The following is a 25,291-nucleotide window of genomic DNA, read 5'->3' on the forward strand; positions in this document are numbered from 1 at the left end:
GTGGTGTTCCTACAGCGATGGGAAAATACCTTTTGTCGCTGTAGACTTCCTCCATGCTACGGAGTTTTGCTGGCATGGCTACAACGGTGCCTACTGTAACTATGCCATTGTAGTCCCCATCGTGTAGAGATGATAACTTTCCTGAGTGTCTCCATGTAGACAAGCCCTTAGGAAGACTAGCTAAACAATTCCACAAACACAGAGCAAGCTAACCCGAGCATGACTTAGCAAGTTTTTCTTGCTGCAGCTTCTGAAAGCACGTTATATGTAGATGCAAAAAAAGTCTCAGCCTATAGCACATTCAGAACTCTAGCTTGGCTTTGAGACTCTGGTTTTTGTGTGGAGAGATTGGCAACTAGGCAGGGTTTCAAGGTGCTTTTCATCGGGGAGCTAGGTAGCAGCAGCTGCCAGGGGGTGTGCATTGAGTTGCTTATCTATGAGGGGTAGTAGATGGTTAAGCCTCCAAGTTCAGCTTTCCATGTGGGAGGGATCACAGCAAGAATAGGAGGGAGTAGTTGTGAGCCGAAAGGAGTTGCTGACATAATAGAGGTCCCAAGAGTTTAGGGTTCTCTTGTAGGGCCGCTTACATAGCGCAAAGCTAGAGCCATCTGTGGAGCTGGGGAGATTTGGTGATTCCCCAGCTGTGTGAACAACCCCATTCTACAGTCACCAAACTCTTGCAAGCAAGGGTTGAGGTTTGATATTAGAGCTGTGTGAAATAGCCATATTTGCTCCTATCTAAACAAGCATTTACCAGAGAAGACCAATAAGTCATTCAAGGAATTTCAGAGGTTGTGGCTTGTTATATAACCCTGGATCTGATCACCACACCAACTTTGGAGAAGTTCAGATCGGCATCTGAGTGTTTTAGTTTGTGCCTATCTCTACTTTAAGACCATGAAATCAGTCCAGTTGCCATCCTTATGCAATATGTCTGTACACTAGAAATCCTTGAGGAAACTGATATGGGAGAAAAGGGATCAAGAGTGAAATTTATTTCCAACCAAATCAGTTTTTATGATTCTATTATAAACCCCTGAAATTCAGGATTTATCAAATAAATTCTGACACAACCATATCCAGAGCAGCATGTATACGTGGCTGCGGTCATGTAATCTGACTACTGACAAAAAATTAAGTCGCAAAACATTACTGAACTGTTTGTTAATAATATCCAGTCCCTAATGGGGACTAGAAATTCACTTTCATTTAATAATAAGCTATTGTGAAGTGTAAAGGAAAATACAGTGCCATGCATAGTAAACTGGCCTGTGTTTTCTTTGACAGAATGCCAGTTCCTCAGCTGCAGCATTACAATACTATTCATCTTCATAAAGGGCTCTTTTGAAAATGTTATTAAACAGCAGGAAGGGCTGGAGTATGAGAGTTTCATTAGTCATTGGAGGTAAACCTGGCTAATCTCTTCTGTGAATTATTAGTACATTCCTAAACATCCCTGGCTTGATGGCATCCAAAAAGAAGAAGAAGAAAAAAATCCATTTCAAGCTTCTGGAGTGTATACAAATCTCCATTTTGAAACCTCCTGGGTCACAGTTTAGCAATCTGTTCATCTCAGAGTTCAAGTAGGATCTGTCTGCTTAGGGACCATGGACTCCCCCAGATTGTAGACAAACCCTGGACTGGAATTTTTACACTAGTGAAACTATACCAATTGATTTGGAACTGGGATGAACTGGACTAGTGCTGGTCATTTTGTACACTGCTGCAGCACTTCTACACTAAAAATGTACATTGGCAGTGTAGCTACAGCAGTGCTAGCCCAAAGTATCCGATCAAATGAATCAAAAATTCTTCCACACCGGCTTACAAAAATGTGCAAAATACAGGAAATGCGTCTGTACAGAGCCTAGGACAATGGGGTCCTGGAGCATGGCTGGGGCCCCTAGCCCCGTGATAATACATATATGGTTGATAACGGGCAAAGCGCCCAGCACTAATAACACACTCAATCCCCATAGCCCATATTTCCTGGAGCAAACTACCGTATTTCATAACTCAGGTGCTGCATGTTTCTAGATTGTAAGGCCATGGTTCAGAGACCATTCGTGTGCTTAAAGTTAGGCACTTGCTTATGTATGTTGCTCAGTGAGGGCCTAAGTTGTAGGATACACACTTTATGATATAATTTTATAGGCAGCAGGTCATATGATTTAAAACGCCTCCCAAAACATCACAGGTAACTTGTAAAATGTAGTAATTTTAGTCTAGGATGAGCCTGTGAAAATTCTGCTGTTTTGTGAGCATTATACTTAGCTTTGATTCAAGTACAAACATAATCTAAAAGCTTTTCTTAAGGGCTAGGACAGTATTATCCATATAAATTAACCCTTTTACAGAAAACAGGAGTGAACTAAATCTCATGTGTTTGGCTGAGATCTCCTTAGATATATAAAGTAAATAATAAAATATTTGCAAAGCAATGACCTACGCTAAAAAATGATGAGCAGTCTGTGTTGTTTTCTTCAGAAGCTTTTTGCCCCATACAAGAACGTAGTGTCATATATATGTGCCCTGTCTGGTATAATGACAGGTTTCAGAGTAGCAGCCCTGTTAGTCTGTATCCGCAAAAGAAAAGGAGGACTTGTGGCACCTTAGAGACTAACAAATTTATTTGAGCGTAAGCTTTCGTGAGCTACAGCTCACTTCATCGGATGCACTAATGGTGCCACAAGTACTCCTTTTCTTTTTCTCTGGTATAGTTACCCAAGGGATAGTAGAAATCTATGAGGTGGTTTTTTGTCTACAAAATTTTTTTAATATCTCTGTAGGATTACTGCAGGATTTACATTTTGGTTTCTATTTTATTTGGCCTCTGTCTTATTTTTAAGGATTAATACCAGAAATCATTCTCTGGTAAGAAGGATGAACTTTCAGAAATATTTATCACCCTACTAAATTTCGCTATTACTGGGGCTTGGAAAAATTGTATATTCAAGATGCAAAGAGTGAAATTCACTTACTCCATTTAGAGCCTGAGTAATCTGGTAGTACGTGGGTGAAGTACTCCAGATGTGGGAGGGTGAAATCCAACATAGGCCTGCAGCAGCTATGTAGCCCCAATGCACTGGATATGCATAATATCCGATCCTAAGGTTTCTTGTGGAGCCCTCTTCAAAGACATCTTCAATGGCAGTCTATGCAGGGCTAGCACAGAGGGGAGACAGATGCCCCCTGGAAGGCTGTTCCCCAGCAGCATCCACATACTATAACACTCTGGGATTTAAGTAGCATGGAACACCTGGTACGTGGTGAATTCTACCCATAATACTTTAATACTCAGTAGATCCCACAAGCCACACTCAAGTCCAAGGAGGAATGTGCACAGAGAGCTCTGTTGCTGCTCCCCTCTAAGAAGTGACAATGTCAACATATACCTGCTGGGTTTCTGTCAGACCACGGTATTGAAGCCAGGCCCAGTAGTTCTTAGGAAGTATCCTTGGCTGCTGTGCCACAGGATCACACTGAACGACCATCTCTGACCAACCGCCTTAGTACTAAGGACCCACAGCAGCCATACCACAGGCTGCTGATTGGATGGACAGGCAGCCCTCTCGTGTACCTGAACCTCCTCAGGAAGAGGAAGCTGTCTGAGCAACAAACCACTGCCTGCTGATTGCTGCCTAGACTGTCTTGCTGCCTCACCTCCCCAGCCCACTGACCTGGGCCCTTGGATTGGATCTTCTGGCTACTGACCCCTGTGAGAACTCTGATCATTGCCCCAGACTGCCTCTGATGCCAATTGACTTGCTGGCTACCCAACCACCCATGCACGCTTGACTACGGCTCTGGACTGTCCCCTAGCCTGCGTTGGCTGCTGGGCATTACAGTTTGATCAGACCGCTTCAGTCTCCTCTTAGGCTCATCCTACCCAAAAAGGGCATAGAACCCACAGGTATAGCCCATGGGACACTGAGCCTCCAGGAGCAGATTGCTTGCCTTCAGGCAGAAACCCAAACCTTGCGGATTGGCTTTGGGCAAAAAACTGCACCCTATGAGAACAGACCACAGAACTGCAAGCAGGAATGTCTCCTGCATCCCCAGGGCCCATGTTGCCTTCAGGACCTGAACATGCGGTACCTGTACCAGGGCATGACAACGGGACCCATAGCAGATTTTGTGAACCATTGCTGTGTCTATTCCTACTACAGCTCAACTCCTACCAGATGGATCTGGTGAAGACTGGCCATCCGCCTTCTAACAGGTGAGGCTCTGGACTGGGGGTCCCCTCTGGTAGAGCAGGATCACCCCAAACTGGCCAGCTGGGACACCTTCCTGAGGGTCTTTGTGACCATCTTTGATGGGCCACACCCAGCTTGCACTGCAGAGGGGACCCTACAGATACTCTACCAGCCCTCAGGGTCAGCTGCAATGTATGCAGCCTGCTTATGATAGCCCAGCTACACAAATTCCATCTTGGTCTCAGCAAGGAAATAAAAGATGAGCATGCCCACATGGAGTCTCCCAGGAATCTGGATGCATTTATTGAGCATCTATAACATCTGATGAAGTGAGCTGTAGCTCACGAAAGCTCATGGTCAAATAAATTGGTTAGTCTCTAAGGTGCCACAAGTACTCCTTTTCTTTTTGCGAATACAGACTAACACGGCTGTTCCTCTGAAACCTGCCATTTATTGAGCCGTGACTCCAAATCAACACCTGACTCAGTGAGTGGCAACTCGAAAGGAAAATGATTCCATCCTGCATCCGGGCACCACCCACAACCCTGGCAAAGGCCCTCTCACCTGAGCCCACATAGGTGGATGTGGCGTGGACCAAATGGGAATGCCGATGGTGAGAGTATTGTGTTAGTACTCGCCACAGGGTGTCCCCGTCCTGCTAAATCTCCGAATCATGTGTTTCCAGGAAATGACTATGCCCAGCCTCAGTAAGAGAGTTGAGCCTGCGCATCATCTGGAAAATCCATCAAGACCCCTCCAGCAGCTGAAACCATAAAGGTAGATCTGGTCACCTTGGGATGAAATATAGAAGGGAAAGAAGAGGGGACCAAGACCGAACTCTGAGGGATGCCATCAGGGTAAGGAGTTGGAGGAGCAGTCTCTCAAGTATATGCTGAAGGAGCAGTTGGAGAGAGATAAGGAGAGCACAGAATCAGTAAACCCAAGGAAGAAGTGGAAGAAGAGGGAGGGATTGATAGTATCAAAAGTGGCAGAGAGGAGGAGGAGAAGGAGATTAATTGGTAACTTTTGGTGAGTGTGATTGCCGGAAGGGTGGAGAGGATGGAAGATGCATTGCAAAAGATCCAAGAAAGAATCAGAGAAGAGGAAATTAAGACATTGCATGCTCACTCATGCAGCAGGGAAACAAAGGCAGTAGCTGGTGAGGGGGACAAGTGTGGGAGAAGTCAATGAGTTACCTGTGAGGATTTAACAGGTGCAGGACTCATCTCTCCTCAGAAGTTTCTTGCCTCCTATTATACCTCAATATAAATCAGCAGAATCTTTTTTTCCCTCTATATTCCCATGTACCATTCTGAAAATGTCTCCGGACTTCTATAAAAATTTCAGGGATCTTTATACCCTAGACAAAATGTATTCTAGATTGCTTCATCCACTGAAATTATGGTGCACAAAGCAATTCCGACTGCCCCCTTTAAAGAACATTTACTCCCCTTTCATTGTGAGGCTTTTCCTATCTGCCTCTGCATACGACATAGCAGCTGCTACTTTCTCCTATAGCTTGGCTTCCTCAAAGGCTGTCCCCAGTTCTAAACACTAGTAATTGAATGTTTCCCCAAAGGTTTGCTGTTTCCCATAAACAATGGAGAGAAACATCTGCTTCTCTCATATGGATCTCATAATTTTTGCTTTGGGTTTCATCCATTACTGCATGGAAGAGTGATGCCTCCTAGCGTCAGAGATCTGACTATGAGGGACATCGCTGACAATAGTCAGTGCCTCCGTTTGTAGCTGATTTTGGAGAGAGGGAAAGGATGGGTAGGAAGAAGAGTTCTTATGATTTGTTTCACTCTGAGCCTTGCCATACATGGTTCACTCTCTTAACTTCAGGCAGATCAACCCTTTCAAATACGGGGTGATTGGTTTTTTTTTGTTTTTGTTTTTTTTTTAATTTTCAATAGCACTCAGAGGCCCCAGTCAGCATTAGGGTCACATTTTGTTGGGCCCTGTAGAAACATATAGGTTCAGATTACCCATGGTCATGTGCAGCTGTGAAGAGGCAAGAAAAAAGCTTCATTCCTCCACCACCACTCCTGCTTTCCCTTGATAGCCGTTCCTGCACTCTGGGGAGTAGGATGCGGAGGAGTCAAGATCATGATCCTGTCCTACTCTACATCAGCTTGTGGAGCTGGGATGATGAGCAAGGGGGAGCAATCAGCACTTTCCTCATGGATGGGACAGATTGGCATGTGTAACCCTTCTGCCTGTCAGAGTTGGCAGCAACAAGGGCCGGGTTCAATATCTAGGGGATCCATTCCAATAACACAAGCAAACCGGCTCGAGCCCCCACCCAGTGACCTGGGACAAATATATACCACCCCCGCTGGGCACCTCCAAGAGGCAATACTTCCCCTCTCGCAAGCACATAGTCTGAGTGTAGTAAAAAGCCTTTTAATAACAGAGAGAAACAATGTGGCATTATGTTGGGGAAACACCACCAACAGGATTCATAACACAACCCATGAGCAAAAAAACCCACCCCAAGCAAATTGGGGCATGCCCCTTTCCCTTTGGTGCTTGAGTCCAGCTACCCCAAATCACCCAAAGTCCCAAAAGTCCAGTGACCCAAAAGTCTCTGTCCCTGGTCAGGGCAGCCCCAGAGTTCGAAAGTTTATCTGCGGAGCTTTACCTCCCAACCTGGGTGGAGATGGGACAGGGGTAAGAGGCACCTTACATGATCTGAAGCTGACCGCCCCACAGCTCCATAGGCCTTCGCTTCGCTCCGCTCCGCCAGCCGCCCCACGAACTCCTTCGCTCAGCTCCGCTCCGCGGCCCACAAGCAGCTCCCACCGTCCCACAAACTGCTCCGCGTCCCACCAGCAGGTCCCACCGTCCTACGAACTGCTCCACCAGCCTGTCCACAAGGCACTCCAGCCGTCCCGCAAACTGCTCCACAATATATCTTCAGGCTCCCCCACTACTTAACACAACACTCAGTGATTTCAGCTCTTAGTCAGTTCAGCTCTTTGGTGAATTCAGCTTGCAGTAGGGGAGCCTCAGTGCTGGTGCACTATTAGCCCAAAGTGAGCTCAGCAGCCTGTAACTAGACTCCTAATGGAATCAAAATTAGCTCTGATATTCCACAGTGGAGAGAGGAGGAAGTACAATTAGCATGTAAGGCCCTCACCAAGGAGCCCATGCCACCAAGTATTAATACTTGTCCCCAGCCTCTCTCCAGTCACAAAGTTTTAAAACCCATGACCCTTGCCTAGCGAGTGCTACTTAGTTGATGGTGAGTCCCTCCATCATAGCAAAAGGCCAAGTACAGTTCCCATAATCAGGGTAATAACAATTTATTCTTCCTGCCCCAATAACAGAGACACTGTGGATTCCACAGCAGCCAAAGTGACCATTTGGGCAGCTATGGCCTCATTCTAGGCGGGGTGGGTGTGCCTATGCAAATGAGATCAGCCCCTGAAGTTCTTTTCCACAACTTGCCACGCCTCACCACCAGATGTCAGGGTGGAGGTCATCCTGACACTGCTTACATCCTCCCCCCAGCCAAGAATTTGTCGTGCCGACAAATCACACTCCCTTTATACCAACTCATTGGTTTCCTCCAAAGGGCCTCAGGAAGCCCACTTTAGCTTCCACAAGCCTGTGTGCTAAATGTATTGGCTCCTCACTAGTCACCCCAGATGCATCATAAGTTAACCGTTTCACTGGTCTTATCACCCTGTCTCGTCTATTGAGAATCTCTGTTGCCGAGGTAGGGGGAACGTCCTCTTGAGTGACGGATGGAGAGGCTTCCCTGGAGGGTCCCTCGGCTACTGGCGTAGGCCCCTGCACTCCTAGTTCTAACGCTGGAGGGTCCAAGGTGCCCAGGACATCCTCTATCTGTGTGTCTCCATTGTCCAATAACCTGTGTGTGTCATCACAGGGGGGTCTCAGCAGCAGCACCGGGGTGTCAGAAAGGGGCCTAAATAATTCTGCCATGGGGTTTAGGGCGGAAGAGGGAAAACTCTCGTTTGGTTCAGCTGATCGAGACTGAAATCTTGTCTCCATCCCAGGATACACCAGGGTTGTGTCTTCCTCCTCAGACTCACTCTCAGATGTGCAGAATAGGGGTAAGTTAGCTGCACGGGGCCCACTGTCTGTGTTGGATGGTGGCTTTGGTCTAGCACTTCTGTTCTGCCCGGCTGCCCTGTTGTGCCCCATCTCATAAGGGGTGCTTACCAATTCCCCCACAGGGAGCAAAAGGTTTCTATGCACCGTCTTTATTTGCCCTGAACCATCTTCAGGTTTGATCTTGTAGACCGGCAGATCTCCCAGCTTTTCCATCACCAGGTAAGGTATTGCCTTCCATCTGTCAGCTATCTTCTGTTTGCCAGCAATACCCAAATTTCGCAGCAGGACTCTGTCCCCCGGCTGGAGCTCCTGCAAACACACTCTAGCATCATATCGATGTTTGTTGCGGTCTGCGTTCTTCCGAGCCGCAGCAGTAGCTAAGCGATAAGCATCCCGCAGCTTTTCTCTTAGTCAGGATACATATTGCTGATGAGTTTCATAGCTATCTCCATCCTCTGATACACCAAAGCACAAGTCTATGGGTAATCTTGGTTCTCGCCCAAACATCAAGAGATATGGGGTGACTCCCGTAGCATCGTTCTTTGTGGCATTGTAAGCATGCACCAGAAATGCGACATGCTGGCTCCAGGTTGCCTTCTGCTCTGGTCTCAAAGTTCCCAGCATATCTAATAGGGTTCGGCTGAACCTCTCTGGCTGAGGATCACCTTGGGGGTGATAAGGCGTGGTCCTAGACTTTTTAATTCCTGCTATCTTCAGCACCTCCTTCAGATGGTGACTCTCAAAATCGCGCCCCTGATCAGAGTGTATCCGAGCCGGGAATCCATAGACTGAGAAATATTTGTCCCACAATACTCGAGCAACAGTGGTGGCCCTCTGATCACGTGTGGGATATGCTTGTGCATACCGTGTAAAATGGTCAGTCACTACTAGAATGTTCCCAACATTCCTCTTGTTTACCTCTACAGACAAGAAATCAATGCATACCAATTCCAAAGGCTTGTTGCTGGTGATGTTCTTGAGATATGCAGCCCTCGTGGGCAGAGTTTTCCTTTGAACACATCGAGCGCAAGTCTCACATTTCCTGCGAACATCTTCAGCCATTCGGGGCCAATAGAACCTACTACAAATAAGTTCCAGGGTCCTCTCCATCCCTAAATGCCCAAAGTCATCATGCAGGGCCCTCATGGCCAGGGCTCTGTACTTTTTTGGCAGTACTAGTTGTGCTTGTTGTTTTTGTAAAGGGTCAGTGGTCATTCGGTGTAGCACTCCCTGAATCAGTTTTGGTTTGGTCCATTCTCTCAATAGTAGTTTACCCTCCGGGTTAGGTGGGACAACCGCAGCTGGGCTTCGCCCCTCCCTTTTGGCAAGTAGTGTATCACAAATGTCAATATCTTGCCGCTGGGCTTCTTGCCAGTCAGCCGCATTGAGCATGGGCAAAGGAGATTGGTCCAATGCAATATAGTTCACTGAAGCAGAAGGCATGCATTCAGGGATGCATGCAAAGCTTCTGCAACACATCCCTGAAGGCTCTCACGGGCCTCTGGCTCTCGGCGACTCACACTGCAAATAGCTCTCACTCCATCTGTGGGTATCACAGCAACTTCTGGAGCCTGCGGATGCCTGGACAATGCATTTGCATCTACATTGCTTCTCCCTGATCGGTACTGAATGCTGAACTCATAGCTAGCCAAGGCGGCCACCCATCTCTGCCCTGTAGCATCCAGCTTAGCACTTGTTAACACATACGTCAGTGGATTGTTGTCTGTCCACACTTGGAACTGAGCACAATACAAGTAGTCTCGAAATTTCTCAGTGATGGCCCATTTCAAGGCCAAAAATTCCAGCTTGTGGGTGGGATAGCGAGTTTCACTATCAGACAATCCTCGGCTGGCAAAGGCTACAGGTTTACGTTTGCCTTCCATTTCCTGGTACAGGATTGCTCCCAGACCCTCCAAACTGGCATCAGTATGCAGGACAAATGGTTTGCTTGGGTCAGCAAAAACTAGGACTGGAGCATGAGTTAGGCAAGTAATGATTTCTCGAAAAGCCCTTTCACATCTCTCATCCCACCATGGCCCAAATGGTTCAAAGGGGCCATAGTGTCTCTGCACAGGAGGCTTTGGGGACCTCCCCTTATTCTTGGACTTAGATTTGTTCTTGCTGGACTGATGTCCCCTGGTAAGATCGTTCAGAGGCTTTACAATCGTAGCATAGTTTTTCACAAATCTGCGGTAGTAGCCACTAAATCCAAGAAAGGTCTTGAGTTCTCTGTAGTTACTTGGATGCGGCCATGTAGTGAGTGCTTCTATTTTATCAGGATCAGTACTCACACCCTCTTGGGACACGATGTGACCCACATACTTCACTGAGGTTCTGCAGAACTGGCATTTGTCAATTGAAAGCTTCAGACCATAATCCTCCAACCTATCAAGCACTTTAAGAAGTCTTTCTTCATGCTCCTCTAAGGTTCTTCCAAACACAATCAGGTCATCCAAATAAACTAACACTTGCAGTAAATTCATGTCTCCCACAACTTTCTCCATGAGACGTTGAAAGGTGGCAGGTGCTCCAGAAATCCCTTGGGGCATGCGTTCGAACTGATAAAACCCTAATGGGCAGATGAAGGCTGTCTTCTCCTTATCTTCTTCTCCCAGAGGGATCTGGTAGTATCCACTTCGAAGATCCAACACAGAGAACCACTGGCTTCCCAGCAAACAGTCTGAGGCATAGTGTACTGGTCAACCACAGTACAGCTGTTTTAGGGTGCGGTAGTCAATACACATCTGGATTTTCCCATTATTTTTATGGACTACCACAATGGGTGAGGCGTATGGGCTGCGGGACTCTGTAATGATGCCATTCACAGCCAGCTCCTGAAGATGATGTCGCACGTCTTCCATCTCAGAGAGAGCAATCTTCCTAGATCTCTCCCTGAAAGGTCGAGAGTCATGTAGTCTGATATTGTGCTCTACTCCTTTTGCACATCCCACTCATGCAGTGAGAACACCTTGGATCTTTCACAAAGTTTCTTCCTCATGCGATCTTTCCAGTCCTCAGACACTGGTGAATCTCCAAAGTCAAACTTTGCTGGGTCTATTGTCGGAACCTGAGTTTCACTCTGGGGTTTTACAATCGACTCAGGCTCAAAGAGGTCTGCTACCTTTTGTCCTTGCTTCACAACATCACGACTCGTTTCATTAGCAATCAGTATAGTCACCCTTTCCTGGGCTTCAGCAGGTAGAGTTATGACTCCACTGAGGACCAGCACTCCTTCAGGGAGCTCTCCTTCCATCGGCTGCTCTATCATTGCTAACGTCCGTTTACTGCCTTTCAGACAGGTACTCATGACAAGCACTTCTTGCTCCGTCCTTGCAGGCACTACTAAGGGGGTCGTGCCTGCGTACTTCAGTGCCCCAAGCGGTAGCTCAGATGTTTCCCTTTCAGCGCTCTCAATTTTCCTATAGGCTTCAGCACAAAGCGTATGGATCATCAGGGTATTCAGGTATTGGTCCCCAGCCCGCCTTCTGCAGTAATCTGCGAGTACATTGAAGAGACTGGAGTTGGTCCCTATCAGCACAGACACATCACAAGTCCCTTTAGGGTCAGGGCATATTAAGGCAGCTGTGTCTACCTCTTCTCTTACCCCAGCAACCTCCTCTTGGAATTCCAGGTGCTCTATGACATACCCTTGATAGGGGTATTCATCCATGCTGAGGCCACACAGGCCAAGGCCAGTCAGTGGCTGTATAGGCAGGTGCCTAAGCATCTGTTGGTAGAATGACTGAAATATAATAGTCACTTGAGATCCAGTGTCAAGCACTGCTTTACACTCCACCCCTTCAATCCTCACCGTGACCTCTGCTCGAGGCCCTATCAGTCCTGCAGGGATCCCAGCTGGACAGTCTTTTCTGTGGGAATCTTCAAATCCTGCAGACCTGGGGGGTCCCCGTCCCCAGACCCTCTGGCAGCTACCGGATCTCTCCCAACTGATCCTCAGCTTTCCATACACTAAGGAGGGGTTTTCTTCATTACGGCACTTGGCAGCACTGTGTCCATCCTGACCACATCAGTAGCAGAAGAACTGACCTTTCCCCCTTCGCCTGGGGGGGGATGGTGGCTCTAAGTGCGGGCTTCTCAATCGCCACAATTTGAGGCTTCTTATTCCTGGAAGTCTTAACTCGGTCAACGGTACTTTGCAGCTCAGCTATCCGTTCCGTCAGGACCTGCATTTGTTGGGCAAGTTCCTCTCTGGTGCTCACCATCAGTACACTGGCCGTTTGCAGTGGTGTTGTGCTGGCTGGATCCGATGTTTGGGCTTCCCAAAATTCACTGGCAGCCTGCCTTTCTTCCTCCTCTCTGACCTCTTTTATCAGCTGGGAGTAACTTGGGGGATATTCCCGTCGTTCTCTTAGCTGGAGATGAAGTAGAATCGGGTTCTGATACTGAGTTCCTCTTACAATTTGAGCCAGTCTGGTCTGATCCATCTGCTCAGCAGTCACTGCTCCCCTCATGACAGCTCTCTGAAGCAGTCTCTCCAGTCTCTGGATGTAGGCTGAAGCCTTCTCGCCCTTTTGTTGTCAGGAATTAAGGAACTTACAGTAGCTGTCTTCAGGGCCCTCTACGCTCCCAAAGTTGTGTTCAAGGGCCTCTAGGCAGTCCTTCACACTGACCCCAGGGTCAATGAGCTTCAGGGTGCGAATCACATCTAATGCTGGGCCGCCAAGGCTCTCTATGAGGCATCTTCGCTTTTCTGCATCTGGTATGGCCCACTCTTGCAGCATTTCAGTGGTATGCTCTAACCAGGGTTCAAACTCCTCCTCCCCAGCAAATAATCTTAACTTACGACAAGAGTTTGACGCAGCATGGGACAGCACAACCTTTTCCAATGTTTGCCCCAGAGCTTTTGTCCAATCATCAGCCGAGGCTGCAGCCTCTGAGCTAGAAGCTGCTGAGCCAGGGCCCAACAAACCTGACATATTAGCCATTATACAAACAGTAATTTCCTCAAAATATAAGCACAAACAAAAAAAAAATATAAATTGTTTCCCAATGTAGTGGATCACTCAACAGGTGCTTGCAAGGGGTACTGACCCAGGCATCCCGGACGAGCCCCCAAAAATGTAACCCTTCTGCCCGTCAGAGTTGGCAGCAACAAGGGCCGGGTTCAATATCTAGGGGATCCATTCCAATAACACAATGCAAACCGGCTCGAGCCCCCACCCAGTGACCTGGGACAAATATATACCACCCCCGCTGGGCACCTCCAAGAGGCAATACTTCCCCTCTCGCGAGCACATAGTCTGAGTGTAGCAAAAAGCCTTTTAATAACAGAGAGAAACAATGTGGCATTATGTTGGGGAAACACCACCAACAGGATTCATAACACAACCCATGAGCAAAAAAACCCACCCCAAGCAAATTGGGACATGCCCCTTTCCCTTTGGTTCTTGAGTCCAGCAACCCCAAATCACCCAAAGTCCCAAAAGTCCAGTGACCCAAAAATCTCTGTCCCTGGTCAGGGCAGCCCCAGAGTTCGAAAGTTTATCTGCGGAGCTTTACCTCCCAACCTGGGTGGAGATGGGATGGGGGTAAGAGGCACCTTACATGATCTGAAGCTGACCGCCCCACAGCTCCATAGGCCTTCGCTTCGCTCCGCTCTGCCAGCTGCCCCACAAACTCCTTCGCTCAGCTCCGCTCCGCGGCCCACAAGCAGCTCCCACCGTCCCACAAACTGCTCCACCGGCCGGTCCACAAACTGGTCCGCGTCCCACCAGCAGCTCCCACCGTCCTACGAACTGCTCCACCAGCCTGTCCACAAGGCACTCCAGCCGTCCCGCAAACTGCTCCACAATATATCTTCAGGCTCCCCCACTACTTAACACAACACTCAGTGATTTCAGCTCTTAGTCAGTTCAGCTCTTTGGTGAATTCAGCTTGCAGTAGGGGAGCCTCAGTGCTGGTGCACTATTAGCCCAAAGTGAGCTCAGCAGCCTGTAACTAGACTCCTAATGGAATCAAAATTAGCTCTGATATTCCACAGTGGAGAGAGGAGGAAGTACAATTAGCATGTAAGGCCCTCACCAAGGAGCCCATGCCACCAAGTATTAATACTTGTCCCCAGCCTCTCTCCAGTCACAGAGTTTTAAAACCCATGACCCTTGCCTAGCAAGTGCTACTTAGTTGATGGTGAGTCCCTCCATCATAACAAAAGGCCAAGTACAGTTACAAGCACAGTTCCCATAATCAGAATAATAACAATTTATTCTTCCTGCCCCAATAACAGAGACACTGTGGACTCCACAGCAGCCAAAGTGACCATTTGGGCAGCTATGGCCTCATTCTAGGCGGGGTGGATGTGCCTATGCAAATGAGATTGGCCGCTGAAGTTCTTTTCCACAACTTGCCACACTTCACCACCAGATGTCAGGGTGGAGCTCATCCTGACACTGCTTACACATGCAAAGAATAGCCCTGGAAGAGAGTGAGACTGAACCTCACAAGCATGGTCTCTTTCTGATACTCTTCCTGAGGCAGCACCTCGCCTTCAGGGTATGGCTTAAAAATCACATCTTCTCTTGTAGTAAGAGACAGTCCCTGCCAGGAAGAGTAAATCTAGATTAAAATGAGATACAAGAGGTGGGTGTAGCAGATAATCGTGTGGCAGACAATAGTGTGGGTGGGACTGGGGGAGGGAAGATAAGGTAACAGTAATGGGAACATAAAGTTGGAAATAACATGTCTAAAAACCCTTAAATAAGTGCCTTCCAGATGCTGGTTTTGGTGGTGGGGTTTTTTTGTTTTGTTTGTTTTTTAAATCTACAATACCTCCAAGCATTGTAATTCACTAACTAGAAAAACAGAATCCCACAGCCACATTCTTCCCTCACTTAAATCTTCAAACCCCACTCAGTTCAGTGGGGCTAAACAGATAGGGCAGACTGTCATTCAGTTTTTCTGAATTGGTAGCATTTTCTGGTAGTTAAAGCATAGAGCTTAGAGCCTTGTGTCTCATTTTGGATGCTAGCATATTGTGGTATCTTGGAAAAATTAATGTATTGGTGCCTTCGCCTTTGATCGTTTTATAAAAGGGAATACTGTTTAGTGACCTTACAAAAAAGTAGTGAGACTTAGGGCAGGTCTACATTACAAACTTGCATCAGCGCCAGCGATGCTTCTGGTTGAAGAAGCTCTAAACCAAAGGGAGAGAGCTCTCCTGTCAGTTTAGCTACTGCCTCTCTCAGAGGTGGAATTATGTTGGTGGGAGAATCTCTCCTGCCCACGTAATGCTGTCTACGTGGGGGGTGAGTAGGTTAGGTCGATATATCTACATCGCTTGGGGTGTGGATTTTTCAGATCCCTGAGCGACGTAGTCATACTGAAGGAAGTGTGTAGTGTAGATCTGGCCTTTGGTTTCGTAACACTGTTTTTTGGCTTGTTGTCTCTGAGGAGGAAGGAACTAGATTTATTTATGTTTTGCACAACTCCGAGTGCACTGTCAGCCCTTAACAAATTATCAAAATTATAGTGATTTCCTCATGTGAGAGGTTCAACGTGTGTGCTAAGTATTCTTGTTCTATGTTAGCTTGAAGCATCATATATCTTTTTGGCTTTTGATTGCTATGATCCACACCCTTCCCTTGTGTTTGTAGTAATCTGTTACATATGTAGGTTTGTTTTTCTATGTGTCCTGACCTCAAATAGGAACAGCAAAGATTCTCTTTGGGAATACTAGTGATGAGGTACATATCCTTTCTATCCGTGTTGGTTTCTCTCTTCCTTCCCCTCCCCCACCCTTGCTGATATGGTCTTCCCCAGACTTTGGATTATTATTTTTTTTTACTTTTATTTTTCTGCTTTTCAACCTGCTCTTCTGTTGGCTTTTTCTTTGTCCATATGTTTGGGTGTTTCCACATCCTGATGTGTCAAAATAACACCAGTTCTTTCACTAAAGGAATGCATATAGAGAAAATGACCTAAAGAAGAGCCCTGTGTAGCTTGAAAGCTTGTCTCTTCCACCAACAAAAGTTGGTCCAATAAAAGATATTACCTCACCTACCCTGTCTCACCTCCTCTTTCAATAGTCCAACAAGGGAAACATGAAGCCCTGTCAGGGAGAAAACCTGGAACGTTATAAAGACTGGGATGAGTGATATATTAGTTGAGTGAAAACTAATTATATTTTCCCAGAAACCTTCAATATTTTAAAACATATATCTTTCTCTTCCCCTTTTGCCCTGGTGCCCCCATTTTTAATCCCTCTCCTTTATGCCCACATATCTCTCCCCTATCTCTCCCCCCCCCCAAAAAAAGGGAAAATAATGACCCTAATTGCAATGGGTCATTAGCCTGATTGGCCTGATGACACAAAAATAAATATCCCCTTCACCCTGTCCCAGCCCCTTGATAAGAGTTCTGTCTGAGCAATGACTGAAGATCAGACTCTAGTAGGAGAAGGGAATAATATAAGCATCCATATGTTGTTCTGGGATATCCTTACTCTGGTTTTGCACAGCTTAAAAACTGAGGTGCCAAGTTGCAGTCAGAGGCTGCAGGGAAGTTGAATATTTATAGGGTCAGAGGGATATATGATAGCACAGGAGGAGAAATTAGATTAGATTATTGTTACCAATCCACTTTTTTAGCATGAAAAGAGCAAGATTTCCCATTAATATTTTGATTCAAATAAAGATCTATTTTGTCTACCATAAAGTAGAGAGGAAGGATAGTCCTGTGATTAGGCACTAGCCTAGGACTTGGATTCAAGTCCCTGCAGTGCCCCACACTTTCTTGTGAACTTGGGCAAGTCATTTAACCCCTTCTGTGCCTCAGTTTCCCCATCTGTAAAATGGTCTATACTACTTCTCTACCTCACAGGGTTGTTGTGAGAATAAATACATTAGCCTATGAGGCACTTAGATTACAGTGATGATGCAGGGGAGGTTGTATACGTCCCTAAAGTAGGTAGATTATAACATCAAAACTTTTTTGTTATGGTTTATTTTTGTAGGATGTAGGGTGTTTTTTTTTTTTAAAAAAACTGAACTGTGCATGGAGAGCTCATTGGCAAATTTCAAAAAACACAAATAAAAACAAATGGATACAAATAAAAATTATCTACAGATAGATCCATAGAGATATATAGTCCAGGGAAAAGTGCTGCTTCAGTGTCTTGCTTTCTCCATGTGTGGTAGTTTTTGAGGAGAGTAGAAGGCTGTTGGGGGAAGGGGCAGCTGCTATATTCTGCATGAAGTGTTTTTCCTGCTGCTTTCAAAATTCATGTTCTCCATCAGGCCCCGAATTAGCAGTCTATCCCTGTAAGTCAAACATCTAAACATGTGCTTAAGCATGTGCTTAACATTAAGTTTTTATGGTTATGTGCTTTGTGGAATAAAAGTGGATTTAAGAAGGCACTTAACTGCGTTATTGAATTGGGGCCTCAAATCTGATTCTTTAAAACTCCAGTCTTGCACACACTGCAGTCAAAGGCAAAAATTCCTTTGTCCTCAATGGTGCAGGACTGGGCCCTACGTTTTCAAACCCACAGTATAAATATTGGTGATAATGCATTTTGTGTGCACAGATGTCAATATGTGGAAAATCTAGTGTCATCAACTGCGCATCCACTGGCTTTCTCCACATCTGTTCTTTTAGATGTCTGCTCATTCATTTTCTAACTCGCACCATTTAGTTGTCACAAGAAGAATTTATTCATTGACTGTTCATTTGTTTGATTCCAGGTTTTTCAAATCTGGTGAAAAAATAAGTCACTGTTCCTGGGTTTCCCTCTGTCGGGCAAATCCTACTGCCAGCTGTGTTGTTGTGGCCCCTCTAACTCTCTATCCTTTGCCAGAATAGTCTGTCAGGAAAAAACATGGCTTTACAAGGGTGTAGTATGCCATGTACTGTGTGTTCTCTGTCTGCCCCCAATTTCTGCTGTAATCCCACCTCACAACAGCACTCTTGTGGAAATGTTGTATGTGTCTTTGCTGTGGCTGTACTGCAGCATATCCATGAATTGGAAAATACTACTTAGGCTGGTTACACCCATGCAATGCATATGTGGTCTGTTTTAGGTATAAGTAAATACAAGTAGCTCCCCATATGGCATATAAAGCATGTGCCTCCTATGTAATTGGGTTATTAAAAATGTAGATATAGGGGGCCAAATGGTACAGTTTTACCAAAACCTTATTCAGGCAATATATCCTCTGGCCTGAGTAAAGATGGGATAATGAGTAAATAGTTTCTTATGGCCAGATGTTGCACTCAGCTGTACATGAATTACTTCCAGTTAATGGGTTCTAATCACCCTGTTATCCTCTGGGAAAGAATGTTGTCCTAAGTATTTCTTTCATTCTGATAATGAACAGAGAACTATAAAAAGGTGAATTTTTAATGTGTATAATTAGTGAAAGAGAGGAAAATCTGCAACAGTATTAGTACGAAAAGGGAAGGATTTTTTTGAAAGGTTTTTCTTTTTTCTTTTGGATTTTTTGTTTTTGTTCTTTTTGTAACAGCAGAGGTCAATATCTAATCTTCTACAGTCTACATAATCGCTATTTCCTGTATTATGAAATGCTGGAAGCTGCTCTGAACTGCAACTGCACTGTAGTGGAAACAAAGCTGCCTTCTGTGAGATAAGATGTAGCAAAACAGCGCCCTCTTTTGTCCAAAAAGAAAAGGAGTACTTGTGGCACCTTAGAGACTAACCAATTTATTTGAGCATGAGCTTTCGTGAGAGTATTTGGGTTAAAAAATAGAACAAAATTGAGTTTAAGTTGCATCAGATTGAAGTTTATAGTGTTCTGCTTTGTCTCAGTTTGATTCAAATGTCTGAAACACTGATAACTAGTTTTATGAGCATTAATATTATACATAAATTTGAAGACAAGGCAACTATTTTTTGTTAAAGCACTAAAATATTGATTCTGAAACCTATTCTTTAATGATAGCAATAAGGAAATTAAGGAAAAAATGTTTTTAATTATATTTTATCATCAGTTTGGGTTACCAGAAAGACTATTGTGTGTGTGTGTGTGTGTGTGTATAATTTCATAAAAATGAAAATCTTACTAATCTTCACTTTCCAAGGCAAACTGGGCTAAATGATTTTCCTGGTGTAACTCCATAGATGTCAAGAAGTTTTACTGAGGATGAATTGAGACCTACAAGTTTTCATAGAATCATAGAAAGGTAGGGATGGATGGGACCTGAAGAAGTCATCAAGTCCGGCCCCCTGCATTGTGGCATGACCAGGTAAACGTAGACCATCCCTGACAGCTGTTTGTCCAACCTGTTTTTAAAAACTTCCAATGATCGGGATTCAAAAACTTCCCTTGGAAGTCTATTCCAGAACTTAACTACCCTTATAGTTAAGTTTTTTTCCCCCCTAATATCTAATCTAAATCTCCCTTGCTGCAGATTAAGCCCATTACTTCTTGTCCTAACTTCAGTGGACATGAAGAAGAATTGATCAGTCCTCTTTAATAACAGCCCTTAACACATTTGAAGACTATCAGATTCTTGTCCTCCTCCCCCATTGTTCTCAAGACTAAACATGCCCAGTTGTTTTTTTTTTTTTAAGTCTTTCCTCATAGGTCAGATTTTCTAAACTTTTGATTTTTTTTTTTGTTGCACTTCTCTAGACTCTGTCCTGTTTGTCCACATCTTTCCAAAAGTGTGGTGCCCAGAGTTGGACACACAACTCCAACTGAAGCTTCACAAGCATTGAGCAGAGTGGGACAATTACCTCTCATGTCTTCCATATGACGCCCCTATCAGTACACCCCAGGATTATATTAGCCTTTTGCACTACTGCATCACATTGCTGACTCTGATTCAATTTGTGATCCACCATAACCCCCAGATTGTTTTCGGCAGTACTACCACCTAGCCAGTTAATCTCTATTTTATAACTGTATGCTTTGTAAATGAATACTTTGCACTTGTCTTTATTAAATTTCATCTAGTTGAATTCAATAAATTCTTTGATTTGTCAATGTCTTTTTGAATTCTAATCCTGTACTCCACGGTGCTTGCCGAGGATACCAGTGAAGGGTTTGCAAATTTTCTAAGCATACTCTCTACTCCATTATCTAAGTCATTAATGAAAATATTGAATAACACCAGACTCAAGACTGAACCCTGTGGGACCCCACTGTATACACCCTCCCAGTTTGACAGTGAACCATTGAGTACGGCCTTTCAACCAGTTGTGCACCTACCTTATAGACCACATCTAGACCACATTTCCTTAGTTTGCTTATGAGAATGTCGTGGGGGATTTGTCAAAAGCCTTACTAAAATCAAGATCGATCATATCTACTGTTCTCTCCGCCCCATCCACTGGGGCAGTGACCCTGTGAAAGAAGGAAATTAGGTTGGATTGGCATGAGTAGTTGTTGAGAAATCCAATCTGGCTGTTTCTAATCACCCTGTTACCCTCTGGGTGCTTGCAAATTGATTATTTCATAATTTATTGCAATGTCTTTTAAGGTATAATTCCCTGGGTCTTCTTTGTTCCACTCTTTAAAGATGGGTACCATGTTTGCCTTTCTCCAGTCTCCTGGGACCTCACCTGTCCTCCCAGAGTTCCTAAAGATAACTGCTAATGGTTTTGAGATTGCTTCAGCTAGTTCTTTAAGTATCCTAGGATGACTTCATCAGGCCCTGCTGACTTGAAAACATCTAACTCAAATATCCTTCAATCTGTTCTTTCCCTGTTTTGGTTTGCATATCTTTCCTCTTGTTGTTGTTTAATATTGTACTGAGCATCTGTTCACCATGAACCTTTTAGTGAAGACTGAAGCAAAATAGGCATTAAATACCTCAGTCGTCTTGATGTCGTTTCTTAGCTCTCCTTCCCCACTAAGTAGAGGACCTACACTCTCCTTTGACTTGCTCCTAATGAATTTAAAGAACCTCTTCTTCTTGCCTTTTATGTCCCTTTCCTGGTGTAACTCATTTTGTGTCTTAGCCTTTCTGATTTTGTTCCTACATGCTTATGTTGTTCTTCTGTACTCCTCCTTAGCAATTTGTCCATGTTTCCACTTTTGTAGGATTCCTTTTTTATTTTCAAGTAATTAAAGAGCTACTGATGAAGACACATTGGCTTCTTAGGAAGAATGCTATCTTTCCTTTGTATTGGGATAGCTTGCAATTATGCTTTTAATATTTCTTTGAGAAACTGCATGAACACCTTTTTTCTTTTAGATCTTTTTTCCCTATGCGACTTTACATTGCCAGTTCTGAGTTTAAAGTCTGCGTTTTTGAGTCTATTGCCCTTGTTCTGCTGCTCTCACTCCTTCCTTTCCTTAGAAATCTATCACTTGGTGATCACTTTTACCCAAAATTCCCTTCCACCTACCAATTCATTACCAATTCTTCTGTGTTGATCAGAATCAAGTCTAAAATGGCTATCCCCCTGGTTACTCCTCCACTTTCTGAAACAAAAAGTTGTCCCCGGTATATTCCAAGAACTTACTGGAAAGTTTGTGTTTTGCTGTATTACTTTTCCAAAGGATGTCTGGGTATTTAAAGTCCCCCATACTACCAGGTCTTGTGTTTTGGATATTTGATATTTCAGTGGCTAATTATTGTCTAGATCTAGTAACTAATAATTTGTAATACATTACTGTTTTCTAAGTACTTTAACTATCTGCACACATCATGATATGATTCTCTGGACAGAAATGTAACGAGATACAGCATAAAAGGCTCCACTTGGTTTGTGACATATCTTGTAAAATCAAGTTACTATAGTTCCTTGCTTAGTTTTCCAGTTGTCCAGTTGGAAGTAGGCATTTAATAGCTAAATGCCTACACTAAAAGGGTATTTAATGATACATCCAAAACTGTAAATGTTTGTGTATTTTTACCTTGTGAAATATTTTCACTGTAGGTTTATGATCTGAATAATTGTATCACCAGTTTCATTATTTTACTTTTTTTAAAATTGTTTTGAGAACATTATTTGGCATTACAGCTTTCAAATATAAACAAATAATCCCCATTAATTTTTGAATATGGAATGCTGTACTGCCACTTCATAGCATAATGCCTAGTAAAGCTTTGCAGAAAAAGATATTTCTGTTTTTGTTCACAAGGTCACACATGACAAGTGATTTTGTTGACTGCCTGTCTGACACAACAAGATAAAGCAATCATAATAGTGCAACCTGGTAACTCAGTCCTGCTATACACAGAAGTTGATAAACAGTGTTACGTTGGCATGTATTACTGTACATATGTCAAAGTATGAGGGTCAATTTACCACTAAAATCCATTAATTTAAAAATCCATATGGTGCTGTCCTAGCATTCCCTGTAGGGTTTTCTTTGATTTCCCTCTCTTGAGTATGCAGTTACACTTGTGATGGCATTGGCAGATTTCAGCCAGATCCCAGATTGTTAAATTTTATCAATGGTGGGGGTACAGACCTTGCGAAAGAGTTAGATATTGTGAAGACCATTAACTGGGCATCTAGTACTCAAGATAAATGATGTTGCCTTAAAACAGTTGTCAGAAAGGTCTTCAAGGTCTGAGATTGGGATTAATTAAAGAAGGAAAACAGATCTGCCTCGCAGTTTGTTTGGTTGTTTTCATTAAGTGTTGCTAAGGCAACAATATTTAGCTTAAATCTTAAGGTAAAATCTCAAACCTCACTAATTTAAATGCATAATATTTCCAGCAATTTCAAATCCCCCGTCACCTAGACGATGCGACCAGATGGTGCAGGTAGGGGTGTGTGAGTGCACACACTTCATTTATCATCTTCAGTGTATAATCATAGTTTCTGGAAGGGTTATACCTTGGCTGTTTAAAAGTTATATGGTAAATTCTATTGCCTTTCTAAAATTCCTGTTATGGAAGCTGGGACAGAACTAAAAGCTCTTCCATTAATTAATGTATTTGTGTGCCCAGTGGCCAACTGTACACCTTATAAGGAACTCGCCTTCTTATACAGACACCCCTCGACTTATACAATCGTTCCGTTCCGGAAAGCTTTGCGTAACTTGAATTTTGCGTAAGTCGGAAATGTATACCTGTACATTACGCAAAAATTTCAGCAACTCAAAAATCCTATTTCTGGCTTATGGAACTTTTTCCGTAAGTGTGAATTTGGGTAAGTCGGGTCTTGCATAAGCTGGGGAGCGTCTATATGTCAGTAAACATAGAGTTAGCAAAACATAGACACTCCTAGATCTCTCTAGTCACATAAAAAGGAAAGCTACTCTAATCTTTAAAATGAAAATGAGTGGAGTTTTAAAACTTCTTAGTAGTCATCCCACTGCTATAGGTCCCCAGATGCTTAATTTGATCTTTTCTTATCAAACCTTAAAACTGTCTAATCTTATATATGGGCCATAGATGTGCTGCAAACTAAGCAATAAACGAGAGAAAATAGTCAAGTAGTTAACTGCGTTAGCCCCTATAAGGATGACCAGAGACTTCAGTTGAAATGGGATGTTTTCCCTTCCCGTGGTGGTAGTCTGCCCTGCTGCAAATTGTCACAGACGCTGGGGTAGTTAGGTAAGACACAAGCTTTTTGATTGAAGATTTCTGTCTCTCCTCCTTTCATCCCCTACCATCCTCCCTTGACCATTGTTCGAACACATTTCAATCACCACCAGTCCCAGCAGGGCATGGCTGCCACATGGCTGTTAATAGTCTCCCAAATGAGGTGGGGGAGGGGGGTTCATCCAGGAAGCTAAATTTTACTTCAACAAATTACCGTATTTATCTTGAAACTGACACCTAGCACATTTGGGTCTGCCCTGCTGGATGGTAGGCTACTGTTTTGTACCAGCTTTAACACTCTTGTGTCCTGCTGATATACCAAAACAAAATTAATAAAACTAAAACAGATGCCTTTTTTTTTTAAAAGGTCACTTGTTTAGCTGACTTTCTCAAAGAAATACAGAATCTGCCAGACTTAACTACTGATTCTTAGCTGGGATCTGAATACCTATACTCCTGAGTTCTGAATATTTTTCTTTATTCATTGCAATATCCATGAACTGCTTTAGATGCAAATGAAAAGTACAAAGTTGTAGCGTCCCTGGAAAACAACTTTACACACAGCAAAATTTAACATGCTAACTCACTGAACACCTCTCGGAACAACTAACAGCAAGTCACTCCATCTGACCAACCAGATTTTCTAGTCAGGCTTCGAACATGTCAGCAGACAGAAAAGTGAGAAAACGTTTACATAAGGTGTGACTCGCAAATCCAGTCAGGACCTGGCTCATGTATTTTCCTCAATGCCTCACCACTCTCTGTTTTCAGCATTTAAAGTTTCCAAGGGGTTGCACATGTAACAATTATGGTGTTGGGTTTAGATTGTTTCTTTCATCTCTAAATAATTTAAACTAAAGAAACAGAGGGGACTGTGGTCAGAGCTGTTGGGTTTTGCACTAGTGGAGAGCCAGACTGAAAAGAATTCATGATATGATGGTTGTGAAATCTGAGGAAATCCAGTCCAAGACTTCGAAGGCTATAATCCATATCATAAAACACATTACATATTAGGCAGACTCAGTGGTCTCTGATGAAAAGCCAGTCAGAATGCTGGTACAATAATGGGCAATGGCACACAGCAAGATCAGTCAGTGAACAGTTACTGGGCCATATGCTTTACAAGGAATGTTGATAGGTCTGTCTTAACTCTGTGTGTCATCACCTCCATCCTTCATTTCACTTACAAAAAACAACCTCTGAAATGTTTACTGTCATCTTCTGAGACACTATAGTTTCTTATTTCATCCTGTGCTTGTCTGCTTGAAACACCCTGGTCACAATTCTCCAATGCTTTCCTGGTGTTTTGATATTACGTTGAGGAAAGGGCCATTTTTAACTTTCTACAGCATTGCACTGTGGTACACTGTCCTTAATAATCACTCAGCAAGCAAGTCACCTGCTGCTGACATCTGAAGCTAGAAGCTTAGAAATGATGGCACAATAAAGCATGCAAGCCAATAAACCAACACTTGATTTGTCTTGCCCCTCTGCTTCCTGCTACATCCAGCCCCATTTTCATCCCC

General features: G+C 44.1%; 1 protein-coding gene across 6 annotated transcripts in view; it reads left to right on the forward strand.

Annotated features, from left to right (window-relative positions):
- Window positions 1-25,291, forward strand: part of LNX1 (ligand of numb-protein X 1) — a 374,186-nt gene that overhangs the window by 40,749 nt on the left and 308,146 nt on the right. The window lies entirely within an intron of this gene.

The sequence above is a fragment of the Caretta caretta genome, chromosome 4 (genome assembly GCF_965140235.1).
Source record: "Caretta caretta isolate rCarCar2 chromosome 4, rCarCar1.hap1, whole genome shotgun sequence".
NCBI lineage: Eukaryota > Metazoa > Chordata > Testudines > Cheloniidae > Caretta > Caretta caretta.